Below are 14,058 nucleotides of genomic sequence, written 5' to 3'. Positions count from 1 at the left end.
CCACTGCCTTGGAATCTGTCCATGCAGTGGGATTGTAGGTTTACTCCCTGAAATAAAATGAGGTTAGCAGAGGGAAGCGAATGGAGCAGATAGTGGGGGGAAGAGAGGGGTGGAGAGAGAGAGGAGTAAGGTGGGAAACAGACGAGTGTATCAACAAATGGACAGAGAGACCTAAACTGAAACAGATAAAAACAATAGACCACAGCTATAGACTAACCAGCTCCCATACAAAAAAAATTAAAACGTACAATGATGCTAACATACAAGCTAGTCAACGACCTTATTGGTGTGCTGTTCCTCTATACAAAGATATGGTTTACAGAAAGGAGGAAAGAGAAGAAAAGGAAGAGAAAAAAAAGGAACAAAACAATAGAAATAGAATCAAGTCATTAAACTAGCAGAACCAATCAAGCACACTCTGAGAGCTTTCGTTTAAGTCCAATGTCTTTTCAGCTCTGGTTTCTAGCTGTTTTCTCAAGCTGGTTAATTAGTTCACAGTTTGGGTCAGTTGCCCCTGGCCTGCTGTGAAGGACAGTTCAGATCACCCTCAGTTCACCATTCAAATCTGGCCTGTGTGTGTTTTTCAAGTTTGTTTTCCCCGTTTCGGCATTGTTACCTTGAATCGCCAGCAGGTAGTGCTATCTCAGTTGCTCGCCCCAGAGGGGGTGGAGCCAGACAGGACTCAAGCAGAAGCTGGAGATGGAAGCCTGCCTCTGGGCACATGGAAGGACACCTACAGCAGGCAGGATGCCAAGGTGGCAACAGAGGTGGCAGCGATCCCAGCAGATTGTGCCTGCAGGGGTTTCAAGGACTGAAGTTGTGATCGCCTCAGACACAGTTGGTGCGATACACTATGGCTGCCACGGAGGCTGCGGTGGTGCCAGCGGCTGCTGTGTCTGCAGCTGCAGTGGCTGTCCAGACCGCTGCAATGACCCCGCGGCGGCAATGGCCAAGCTCCGTGTGAAGAGCAGGCTGCCGACACTGGGACCTGCAGCCCCTGGGGAGAGAGCCAGAGACCCTCTGCATTCTCCTTTGCAGAGGGTCTCATAGACCAGGCTGCCCCATCACCATCTAGCATAATTTTATTATAAGACCAAAACAAGAAACAAACATCTTTAGTTAAACTGAGGTCAGAACACATTTTTAGCCACCAACTTTTATTTATACAAATTTTAAGAATTCATTCTTTAAGAAGTATTAATGGCCTCAGCATTATGACTGTAAATATTAAAAGGTTGATCAAATGAAATAATAAATGTGAAGTTAAATCTGAACAAAATTGCATGCATGAAATAAGAACAAAACTAAAGTGAACAACTGATCACATGTTCCAGGAAAACTGCAAAAGTAAAATTTATACATCATGGACAGAGAGATAAAGGTAGAGAGATAGGCAGAGATAGAGATAGCGATATAAATATATATCATATACATAATATATATTATATATAAACATATATTATACATGTTGATATTAGAAAGAGAAAGAGATCATGAAAGTGGTTCATCATTTTTGATTGAATGTTTAATATAAACTAGGCACTGTGAACACCTTTTACAGATTTTTAAATAATCAAAACAGTTCTGTGAACAGAACTAATATTATTCTCATTTTTAAAAAGACAATAGGGCACATAAATATGAAACTATTTTCTGAGTTTAATCAACAAATGAGTGGCAAAGCTGGAAACAGAATTGGGCAGTTCAATCACAAGGATTGTTTTTGACCCCAAACATTATGTCATCTCATATAAACATTTTAAAAATGTAACTCAAACCTTCTGTATGGACAGTGTAAAATGAAATAAAAATAATAATAAAAAACATTATTTTTTAACTTTCAAATTTTTTATTTTAAAGATGTGAGGCATAATTCAGCGTAAGGTGTATAAATGTTCATTAGCAGGTATCCTTGTTGATGAGGTGTGCCCCTCCCTCCCCTGGTAGCCTCCCACTACTGCCAATTCTTTTCTTATTGCATTATGGTAATTGTTCATGGTTCAGTTATAAGTGAGAACATATGGACTTTGTTCTTTGTTTCTGTGACAGATCATTGAGTATGATAGACTCTAAATCCATCCAAGTTGCTGCAACTTATTTTGTCTTTATTTTCGACTGCATAATATTCCATTGTATATATGTACCACATTTTTTTTTTTTAATCCAGCCATGGGCAGCATGATTGGTTCCAGGTTTTTACTAATGTGAATAGAGCTACAACAAACAGATATGTACAAGTATCTTTTTTTTGTAGAATGATTTGAGTTCCTCTTTGTGTATTCCAAATAGAGGTATTGCTTGGTGATATGAAAGGTCAGTTTCTAGTCCTTTCAAAAATTGCGACAATATCCTCCAGAGAGGTTGCACTAGTTTGCATGCACACCTGCAGTGTAGAAGCATTCCTTTTTCTCCACCTCCTCACCAGTATCTCTTGTTTGTTTCATTAATGATGGCTATTCTTATTGGGGCTAGGTGGTATCTCAATGTTGTTTCATTTTGCATTTCTCTGATAAGTGAGGCTGAGTATGTGTGTGTTCTGTTCACATCATTCTTCTCAGATCTGGAAAAGAAAATGCAGAAATTCATATAGAAACATAAACCACCACAAATAGCTAAAACAATCCTTAGCAAAAGAAACAAAGTGGGAGGTATCACATAGGAGATATTACACTTCCAGACTTCAGTCTTTACTATAAGGCTACAATAATCAAAACAGCCTGGTATTGCTACAAGAATAGGCATATGGGCCAATAAAACAGGGTAAAGATTCCAGAAGCAAAGCCTCAATTTCTCAACCAACTCATGTTTGACAAAGCCTCCAACAATAACCACTGGGGAGAGGAGAACCTGTTCAGTAAATGGTGCTGGGAAAACTGGCTGACCACATGCCGAAGATTAAAACAAGATCCCTACCTATCACCATACCCCCAAATTAACTCTGAATGGATCAAAGATCTAAGCGTAAAACCTCAAACTATAAGAATCTTAGAAAATGCAGGAGACTTCCTTATGGAAATTGGAACTGACAAACAATTTCTGATCAAAACCCCAGGTGTCCAAGCCATAAGAGATAAGAGAGAAAAGTGGGACCTCATCTCACTGACAAGCTTCTGCAAAGCAAAAGAAGCCATCAAGAGAGTGGGTAGAAAGCCTACACAATGGGAAAAAATATTTGCCAACCGTATATCTATCAAAGGCCTAACATCTAGGATATATAAAGGACTCAAATGTGACAAAAGAAAAAACATAACCCCATTAAAAAGTGGGCAAAAGATGTGAGTAGACACTTATCAAATGAAGATTTATGGGCAACCAACAAAAAAATTCATAATATAAGTATTAAAATAAAGAAATGTCAACACCTTTTAAAAAATCATTAACTGTAACTAAATCTTTTAACGTTTCATTCATTTTTATTTTAAAATACTTGTACTAAGCAAAACAAAGTATCTAGTGTAAGTCATTATGATATTATTGTAAAGAGCAAAGACAATGCCAACATGGGAATGCACTTCAGCCTTTAAAAAATTAAAAAAAAAATTTTTTATTATAAAGATGTGGGGTACAATTCAGGGTTAGATATACAAACATTGATTATGCAGGTATCCTTGTTGATGAGGTATGCCCCTCCCTCCCCTAGCAGTTTCCCTTAACAGTCAATCCCACCCCCCCGACATTTTCCCACTACTGCCAATCCCTTTCTTATAGTATTATAATTGTTCAAGGTCCTCTTATAAGTGAGAACAAATGGTACCCTATTCTTTGTTTCTGTGATAGATCACTAAGCATGATTGACTCCAAATCCATCCAAGTTGCTGCGAAGTCCATATATTAGTCCTTCTTTATAGCTGCATGATATTCCATTGTTTTTATGTACCACATTTTCTTTATTCAGTCCAGTTTCGATGGGCAACATGATTCATTCCATGTTTTCGCTGTTGTGAATAGAGTTGCAACAAACATACGTGTGCAGGTATCTTTTTTTGTAAAAGGATTTGAGTTCCTCTGGGTATATTCCCAATAGGGGAATTACTGGATCATATGGAAGGTCAATTTCTAGTTCTCTCAGAAATCGCCACACTGTCTTCCAAAGAGGTTGCACTAGTTTGGATTCGCACCAACAGTGTGGAAGTATTCCTTTTTCTCCACATCCTCGCCAGCATCTATTGTTGTTTGTTTTATTAATGATGGCCATTCTTACAGGGATTAGGTGGTATCTTAATGTGATTTTGATTTGCGTTTCTCTGATGATGAGTGAGGCTGAGCACTTTTTCATGTGTTTGTTGTCTTGTTGGCTGCCCATGTATCTTCTTTTGAGAAGTGTGTATTCATGCCTCTTGCCCACTTTTTAAAGGGGCTGTTTGTTTTTTTTCTTTTGGTGCATTTGAGTTCCTTGTAGATCCTAGATGTTAGGCCTTTGTCAGATACACAGTTGACAAATATGTTTTCCCATTCTGTGGGCTATTTCTCTGTTCTCTTGGTTTTGTTTTTTGATTTTTGTTTTTGTTTTGCTTTGCAGAAGCTCGTTAATTTGATGAGGTCCCACTTGTCTATCTTATTTCTTAAAGTATTGGCCTTTAGGGTTTTGAATAGGAATTGGTTCCTAGTTCCAATTTCCATAAGGGTGTCCCCTGCATTTTCTAAGATTCTTATAGTTTGAGGTTTTTTGTTTAGGTCATTGATCCATTTAGAGTTAATTTTTGTGTATGGTGATAGGTAGGGGTCCTGTTTCAATCTTCTGCATATGGTCAACCAGTTTTCCCAGCACAATTTACTGAATAGGTTCTCCTTTCCCTAGTGGTTGCTGTTGGAGGCTTTGTCAAAGAGGAATTGGTTGAGGAATTGAGGCTTTGCTTCCAGAATCCCTATCCTGTTCCATTGGTCTATGTGCCTGTCCTTGTACCAATACCAGGCTGTTTTGATTACTGTGGCCTTATGGTAAAGTTTGAAGTCTGGAAGTGTGATGCCTTCTGCTTTGTTTCTTTTGCTAAGGATTGTTTTGGCTATTCATGGTCATTTATATTTCTTTTTTTTTTCTCTGAAAAAAAAATGGTTTATTGCATATGGAAATCAATAGATATCTTTTACAAAAAAGGTTAGAATAAAGATCTCACATTTGTAAAGGCACATATGAAACATTTTACAGCAATGCCAAGGGCAGTGAGAACATCAACTAGGACCAATATCTAAATAAGACTTTATAAAAACAGATAGGAAACAGTGCAAAAAATACTGTCCAAGTCAGTTCTATACACCTCATAATTGTGTATAAAACTGGCAAGCATAAGCTTATTTACTGATATAAAATAGCACATAGAATAATAGCATGCATAGTTTTATTTAAGGCTTTTCATATTATTACATTGATAGGGAGTATATACCAAAGTACAGTTGACATGAATGTTGAACAAATCACTCCCTTTTAGATAAGTGGGACCTTATTAAACTGACAAGCTTCTGCAAAGCCAAAGAAACCATCAAGAGAGCCGGGAGACAGATTACAGACTGGGAAAAAGTCATTTATATTTCTATATGAATTTCTGTATTGTCATTTCCAGGTCTGAGAAGAGTGATATTGGTAACTTAATGGGTATTGCATTGAATCTGTAAATTGCCTTTGGTAGGGTGGACATCTTAGCAATGTTGATTCTTCCTATCCATGAGCTTGGAATACTTTTCCATTTGTTTGTGTCTTCTTGTACTTCTTTGAGCAGCGTTTTGGAGTTCTCATTGTAATGTTCTTTCACTTCTCTGATTAGTAAGATGCCAGGGTACTTTCTTTCTTTCTGTTTTTTGTTTTTTTTTTTTTTTTTTTTGGTGGCTACTGTGAACGGGATTGTGCTTTTTATTTGGGTCTCTGACTGTTTGTTGTTGGTGTATAGGAATGCAACTGTACTTTGCACATTTATTTTGTACCCTGAGACTTTACCAAAGTTCTTTTTTTAGTGCAAACAGGGTTTTGACATATTCACTTGGCTTTTTAAGATATAGGATCATATCATCAGCAAAGAGGGATAATTTGACTTCTCTTTTCCTATTTGCATACCCCTGATTTCCTTCTCTTGTCTAATTGCCTGAGCTAGGGCTTTCAACACAATATTGAACAAGAGGAGTGAGAGTGGGCAGCCTTGTCTTATTCCAGTTTTCAGGGAAAATGTTTTCAGTTTCTGTCCATTTATCTATATGTTAGCTGTGGGTTTACTGTAGATGGCACTTACTATTTTGAGGTATGTTCCTTCTATACCTAGCTGTTTGAGGGTTTTTATGAAGAAGAGATGCTGGGTTTTGTCAAAAGCTTTTTCTGCATCTAAGAGATAATCACGGAGTTCTTATTTTTAATCTGGTGATGTATTTATGACATTTACGGTCTTGCAAATGTTGAACCAACCCTGCATCCTGGGAATGAAGTCTACTTGGTCATGGTGGGTGATTTTTGAGATGTGTTTGGGTACAATTTGCTAGAATCTTGTTGAGAATTTTTGCATATATATTCATAAGGTATATTGACCTGTAGTTCTCTTTTTTTTGTTGAATCTCTACCTGGTTTGAGTATCAGTGTGATGTTAGCTTCATAAGATGCTTTGTGAAGAATTCCATCTCTTTAATTGAATGGAATACTTTCAGTAGGATTGGTATCAGCTCCTTCTTGTATGTTTTGTAGGATTCTACTGGAAAGCCATCCGGTCAAGGACTGTTTTTGGTAGGTAGTATTTGTACGACAGAGTCAATTTCCTGGATTGTTATTGGTCTGCTTAGTGTCTCAATGTCTTCTTGTTTCAAGTTAGGGTTCTGTATGGTGTCAGAAAGTTCTCCATTGCATTTAGGTTATCAAGTTTGTTTCCATATAGGTGTACATAGTAATTTCTGATAATCTTTTGTATTTTTTCAGAGTCAGTTGTGATTTGATCTTTTGTATTTCTGATTGTGTTTATTCAGATTTTCTCTCTATTTTTCTTGTTCATGCTGGCTAGAGGCCCTTCAATCTTGCTAATTCTTTCAAAGAAACGGTTTTTTGTTTTGTTGATGTTTTCTATGATATTTTTGTCTTCTGTGTCTCTCATTTGGACTCTTATTTTTGTGATTTTGATTTTTCTGCTAAAGTTGGGGTGTTGGTGGTCTTCTCTTTCCAGCTCCCTTAGGTGATTTGTTTGACTCAAAACTTCTGATATTTCATTTTCTTGATGTGTGTTCATAGAGGTATGAATTTCCCTCTGAGAATGGATTTCAGGGCATCCCAGAGGTATTGGTAAGATGTTTCTTCATTTTCATTTGTTTCCAGGAATCTTTTAATTTCTGTTTTGATTTCAGTGTTGTCTCAGTAGTTGTTCAGCATCATGCTATTTAGTGTCCATGTCTTTGTGGACTTTGGGGAAATGTTGGTGTTGATATTAATTTTATTCCACTATGATCTGAGGATGTGCAGGCAGTATTTCAACCTTATGGAATTTGTTTAGTTTTGACTTATGGCCAAGGATGTGATCAACCCTGGAATATGTTCCATGTGACAATGAGTAGAATGTATATTCTGTGATTGTTGGGTGGAATAATCTGTAGGTATCTATTAGGTCCATTTGACTGAGTGTCAAGTTTAGGTTCTGGATCTCCTTGTTGATTTTTTGCCTCATCTAGGGCTGTGAGTGGGTTATTCAGGTCCTCTGCTGTAATAGTGTTAGAGTCAATATCTTTTTTTTTTAGTTTACTTAGTAGTTGCTTTAAAAATGTAGGTGTTCCTTTGTTGGGTGTGTATATGTTTAGAATGGATATATTTCTTGTTGATGGATTGAACCTTTTATTATTATGTAGTGTTCTTTTGCATCTTTTTAAATTTTTGATAGCTTAAAGGCTGTTTTGTCTGATATTAAGTTTGCAACTCCAGTCTTCTTTTGTGATTCATTTGTCTGGAAACTCATTTTCCAACCTTTAACTTTGAATCTGTTGGCATCCCTTGAAGTGTGATGAGTCTCCTGGATGCAGCAAATAATTGGGTCATGGTTTCTTATCCAGTCTGCCATTCTGTGTCTTTTCATTGGTGCATTTAGTCTATTCGCATTCAGGTTGATTATTGATATGAATGTTTATCCCTATTATGAGATTCTTATAAAGTTTTTCCTCTGTTTCCTTGTTTTCTTTTGGCTTTGGGGTTAATGTATGTGCATGTTTTCAAGTTTCTTGTTGTGCTGTATTCTTTGCTGATTCTGTGCTCTGCTGTTCTCTTGGGAAGTGTGTGGTCAATCTTTATCTTCTTTCTTCTGTGCTTAATACCTTTTTATATGTCTCCTGTAGAGCTGGTCTGGAAGCTGCATAATCTCTTAGGGATTGGATGTCTGGGAAGCTGAGCTTGGCTGGGTAGAAAATTCTTAGTTGGAATTTTTTATCTTCAAGGCCATAGCCCCTTCCAGCGCCCTGCAAGTTGCTGAAGTGATGAGGCAAAGCCTGGAGCAATCTCTCTCCTGCTTAAATGGTGAGGGGGCACCTAGGGCAATAGTGGCTTCCTGCCACTTTTCCAAAGGAAAACTTTTATCCATTTTTAAAAAACAATGGTGCTCAGCCGGTGGCTCAGCCTGTAATCCCGCGCCTTTGGGAGGCTGAGGTGAGGGGATTGCCTGAGCCCGTGGGTTCGAGACCCGCCTGGGCAGCGAGACCTCATCTCTACAATAAATCAAAAACTCAGCCTGGCATGGTAGCGCATGCCTGTAATTCCGGCTACTCGGGAGCGGCCACTGCACTCCAGTCTGGGTGACCGAGTGAGACTCCTACTCAACAACAACAACAAAAACAAACAAACAAAAAAAACCAATGGTGCTCCACTTCTGTGCCCAGGAAGAACCAGGGATGAAGTAGAGAAGCTGCAGAACCTGCTGTTTCACTAGGGGCCTGGCCACACACTTACAAGCCCCACTTAGACAGTATCTTCCAGTGTTTTCTTGCCAGGGAGGGTTTTTTTTTTATTAAAAAAAAAAAGAAAGAAAAGAAAAGAAAGAGAGAATGGTGCTCGGTTTCTGCGTCTGGGGAATTGCTAGGGTCCAAACGCAGACTCTGTGGCACCAGTTGCTGCACCAGGTGAGCCTTGGCCTCTAGCTCCCTAGCCCTCACTCAGTCAGTCACTCACACACCCCCTTGCTCACCAGTACATACTCAAAATTTTCCATACCCTCACTCACTCACACTGGGACTTGCGTAGTCTGACTGACTCTGCTGCTGTCTTCCCCCCTTCTGCATTTCAGTTTTATCACGCCATTTTTGAGTGACTTTGGGTATATTTGAGTATTTTCTGAGTATTTGATTTTCTTTTAATGAGATGAACTATGTTTTATATCAGAGAGGCATTCCCTTGTCGTGACTAGACACTTTTTTCTTGTTATTTTTTAGGATTCTCTTTCTGTCTGTGACTTTGGACAATTTGACTGTAATATGCCAGGGTAAAAACCTTTTTTAGTGTATCTATTTGGGGATCTCTGAGTTTTCTATGTCTGGATGTTTAATTTTTGTGCTAAATTTGGTAACTTTTCAGATATTATTTTGTTGAATTCATTTTCTATGCCATTGATCTTTTCATCACATTCTAGAACACCTAAAATTCAACTGTTGTTTTGCTTTGTGGTGTCTCACACGACACATAGGCCTTCTTCATTCTTTTAAATTTATTTTAATTTTTTTTCTGGCTGTTTTGTCTAGAAAGAACTGTCTTCAAGTTCTCAGATTCCTTCTTTTGCATAATCTAGTCTATTGTTGATGCTTTCAATTGTATTTTTTATTTATTCATTGAATTGTTCTTTTCCACTTTTTCTGTGTTTTTTAATGATATATATGTCTGATAAATTTTTAATTCGTATTGTGAATTGTTTTCCTTTTTTTTTTTCTTTTTTTTTTTTTGAATTAGAGTTTCATCTATTTTCCAGTCTGGAATGCAGTGGCACAATCATAGCTCACTGCAGCCTCCAGTTCCTGGGCTCAAACAATCCTCAACCACCAAATACTTGGAACTGTCAACACATGCCACATTTTCTGGCTAATTTATTATTATTTTTTTGTAGAGATGAGTTCTTGTTGTGTTGTATCAGCTGGTCTCAGACTCCTGGATTCAAATAATCACCCGACCTTGGTCTTCCAAAGTGTTGGAATTATAGGTGTAAGGTGCCATGCCTGGCTATTTTTCTATTTATTTGTGTTGTTTATCTGTGCTTTCTTATATCTTACTGAGATACTTTTTTTTTCAGATTTTTTTTCAGATATTTAATATATTTCCTTTTCACTGGAGTCTGTAGTGTTTCTTTGGAGGGGTCATTTTCCTTGCTTTTTCAAGTTTCTTGTGCCTATACATTGATATTTACACATCTGGTGTATCTGTTGCTTCATTCAGATTTTTGGATTAGCTTTCATGGGGGAAGACACTTTCCTATAAAGATATCTATGGTGTTGTTGGGTAAAGCCTTTGACTTTGATTCTGGAGGTGTGCTGTAGTGTAGTCTCCATATGATATTCTCAACTGTACATAGTTTCAGTGGTGTGTGTAATTTCCTTAGTGGCTTAGGCTGAAGTTGCTAGTGAAAGCTTGGTGGGAACAGGGATGCCAAGTGGGCCAGTCTTTGGGCCCTAGTAATGGCAGCAGATGGCTAAACATGCCTGTTATCAGGTGGTATATGCAGGCTCCAATGTTAATGATTTCAGATCGACCGATCCTTGGGACTCCGGGGTCTTGCCTTGGTGCTGGTGGCAACACTGATGAGCTGGTCTGGAGGGCAAGTGCTCAGGCCCCTGAGCAGTGTGCATGGCATATGCAGTGACAGCACCAGGACATCCCTCAGTCTCCCGGGCATCATGCACTGGTGTTAGTGGTCGTTACAACAGGCTGGGCAGGCCAGTCCGCAGAACTCCAGGTGGCTTGCATGGGTGGGTGTTGGCAGTGGTGATGGCAGCAGATGTGGTGGGCCGGTCTTCAGGCTTCTGAGAGGAGTGCACAGATGCTGATGTGGACAGGGTAGGGTGATCTGGAGGCCTTGGGACACCATGCCCTGCACCACCAGTAGATTTTCTGGGCCTGTTGCTAGTCACCTCATGGTAGCGTATCCTCCTGAGGTGACCAGAAAGATTGGGTGCCCTCTAGGCCCCCAGGTGGTCTGCCCAGGCACTGCCAGAATGTTACACCAGACCTGCTGAGTGTGCACTCAGACGCAAGCTGTGGTGGCAGGGTGGGGATCACCAGTGTCTGGATGTGGACTCCAGTGGTAGTACCAGCAGTGGCAGTGTGTAGGAGGACCCTACCCTCAGGTTGAGGAGGGCAGGATAGATGCCAGTGGTGGCTGTTCCAGGCAAGTGGCCCTCAGGTTTTAGGGGGCATGCCCCAAGACTCTAGTGATGGCAGTGCTGGTGGGCAGGGAGACCCTCACCTCACGGCTCCTGGAGGTGTGCGACATTTTGCTCCTTGTGGTGTCAGGGTGGCTGTCGTGGTCAGTGGCCTCAGGCAGGAGGCTCTCAGGCTCTGGGGAGTGGTGCCTTGGTTCCTCTTGTCCCTGGAAGCCTCACTGTGCACTGCATGAACCTTTCCCTGGCATGTAGGACGCTGTATGGGTTGGAGTGCTGGGCTCCCTACTGCTCCACTGGGTCCAGCCAGCCTCACGTGACTTCAACCATTAGGTTGGAAGCAGGGGGATGGCAGTGGACTTCATGGATATGAACACATGTGGCCTGTTGGGTCCCAGGTCAGGACCTTACCTGTTGGGGGCTGGGCACTCAATGTGGCCCTGTTGCAGCTGCCTGAGATTTGGGATGAGTGGGACCAGCCTGAACTCCCTCTGGCAGCAGTGTCACTCCCAGTTGATCCTGATTGACCAACTGCATGCCTTCCTTGCTTCAGTGCCTTTGGCTTTTCCTGTGACTTGATCTCTAGTCATATTTTAGATGCTCTGTTGGAAGTGTGATGATCTACTCACTATTTTGTTTCTTCTTGATGGAGAGGTCAAGTGTCCAGTACTTCTAGTCAGTCATGTTGAAGCCCCTTCTAAATATGTTTTTAATAGTAAGTTATATAGTAGCTTACTATATACATGTACAATCATGTACTATACAGAGTAAGTATAGCTTTTATTAACTGTCTTCAGTCTGGAAGCATACTTTGCATTCTCATTTTTGCAGTGGAATGCTGGTGTCTTCCTTGTTGCTTGTAGGTGTGGCATCTTCTATGTATGGACTTCTGCAATGAAATATGTTCTCTCCCTGGGGAAAGAGATTTTTTTTTTTCATTTTTAGAGTTAGCGTGAAGTGGGAATTTGCTTTTGAAATATGTGTACTTTGTTATTATTAATTAGTTACTTTGATTTTCTCTGGCGGAGGGTAGTGAAGATACAGAAAATAAGAAGACCCTGGATGTAGAAAATAAGAGAAGGTGCTAACTGCAGAGACTTAGAAATTAGTAACAAAACAAACTAGAAGTTGCTCTACTCTTATTATTACTATAAGTCAGTGCTTACATGAATGTCAGTGACAATACACTTATTGTTACCAAGTCAGGCTGCTCCCACCGACCCCACTCTAGGCTGATCATGAACTTATGAGACCCATGATCAAGACGGTGCAATTAGATTGCACACATGAAATGTTCAATAAAATATAAATAAGCTAGAAGTGAAATTATGATGTAATTATTTAAATTGTGAATAAATAAAAACATACTGTTTTTAGAAAGAACATCCAGGCCTAAGAAGAAAATCGTAGTTAATGCTCTGTTAAATCAATCTACCAGTGACAATGGCTTCTTGTACAGAGAGTACTATATAGTAGCTAAATATTAAGATAACTCAAAATATGTACTATTCATTTTTGTTAAGTTTTTATGTATTTATAGTGGATATTTTATTTCAAAAAGTGCAAATATATGTGTTATTTTACTGTTCTGCAAATGGCTATTTATATTTTCTAGCTTCTTGGAATACTTTCAAGAATTTTTATTATCTTAGATACTCTCAGAATATTTTGAAAACTAGAATAAAATGCTGAAAGCCTAGAGCCTACTCCAAGATGAAGAATTTGCATGGGTATTCTAAATTAATTCTCATACAAAATGTAATTAAAAGGCACCACTTATCATTTGGAAAGCAGTTGGCAGAAAATATGCATGTATACTTTGTATAGCTATTCTTAACTGGAAAAGGGAATCCCAGAGGCTAGTGTTAAAAACTATCAGTTCTTTTGAATTAGATGTTTTTAATACTTGGAAGACTCTTGAGAGGTTAATTTCTTAATAGTAACAGAAGTTGTAACACATCACACTCTGTTGTTGATTTTGAATGACATATGTCTTATTAAATAATGTGTGCAAATATCATTTTTATTGTCATAGTTAAAACAAAAACTGCACCAGACAAGGGTTTTATGTGTTCATTCAACGTTTTCAATTTGAATCAGATAAAACTCTTTTTCCATTTCTAGGTCACTGTAGTGACTTTAGTGACATTAAGATATTTTAGTAAGCTGGGCTCGGTGGCTCAGCCTGTAATCCCGCGCCTTTGGGAGGCTGAGGTGAGTGGATTGCCTGAGCCCGCGGGTTCGAGACCCGCCTGGGCAGCGAGACCTCACCTCTACAATAAATCAAAAAATTAACCGGGCGTGGTAGCGCATGCCTGTAATTCCGTCTACTTGGAAGGCTGAGGCAGAAGGATCGCCGGAGCCCGGCAGGTGGAGACTGCGGTGGCCGGCAGCGGCCACTGCTCCAGTCTGGGCGACAGAGTGAGACTCCAACTCAAAAAAAAAAAAAAAAGATATTTTAGTAGAGGAATAGACATAAATTATTTATTGTTTCATTTATTACACTACTGCTCTAACTACTAATTCTATTAATTAGAATTTCTCTTTCTCACCTACAATCTTTCTCCTTTTCAATCAACATTTTTAATATTTATTCAGTTTGCATGTCATTTAACTTTTCTGTGCTTTATTTTTATATTCAGCTTTTTATCTGTTTTCCCAAGCTGTTGATGAGTCAGATAGACGTAGGATAAGTAAATCTTTTTTTTTTGTTTTTTTTTTTTGAGTTGAAGTCTCACTCTGTTGCCCAGACTGGAG

This window comes from Carlito syrichta, unplaced genomic scaffold (assembly GCF_000164805.1).
Source record: "Carlito syrichta isolate Samal-C Ts95f unplaced genomic scaffold, Tarsius_syrichta-2.0.1 Scaffold304367, whole genome shotgun sequence".
Taxonomy (NCBI): domain Eukaryota; kingdom Metazoa; phylum Chordata; class Mammalia; order Primates; family Tarsiidae; genus Carlito; species Carlito syrichta.
This window is presented reverse-complemented; position numbering follows the sequence as displayed.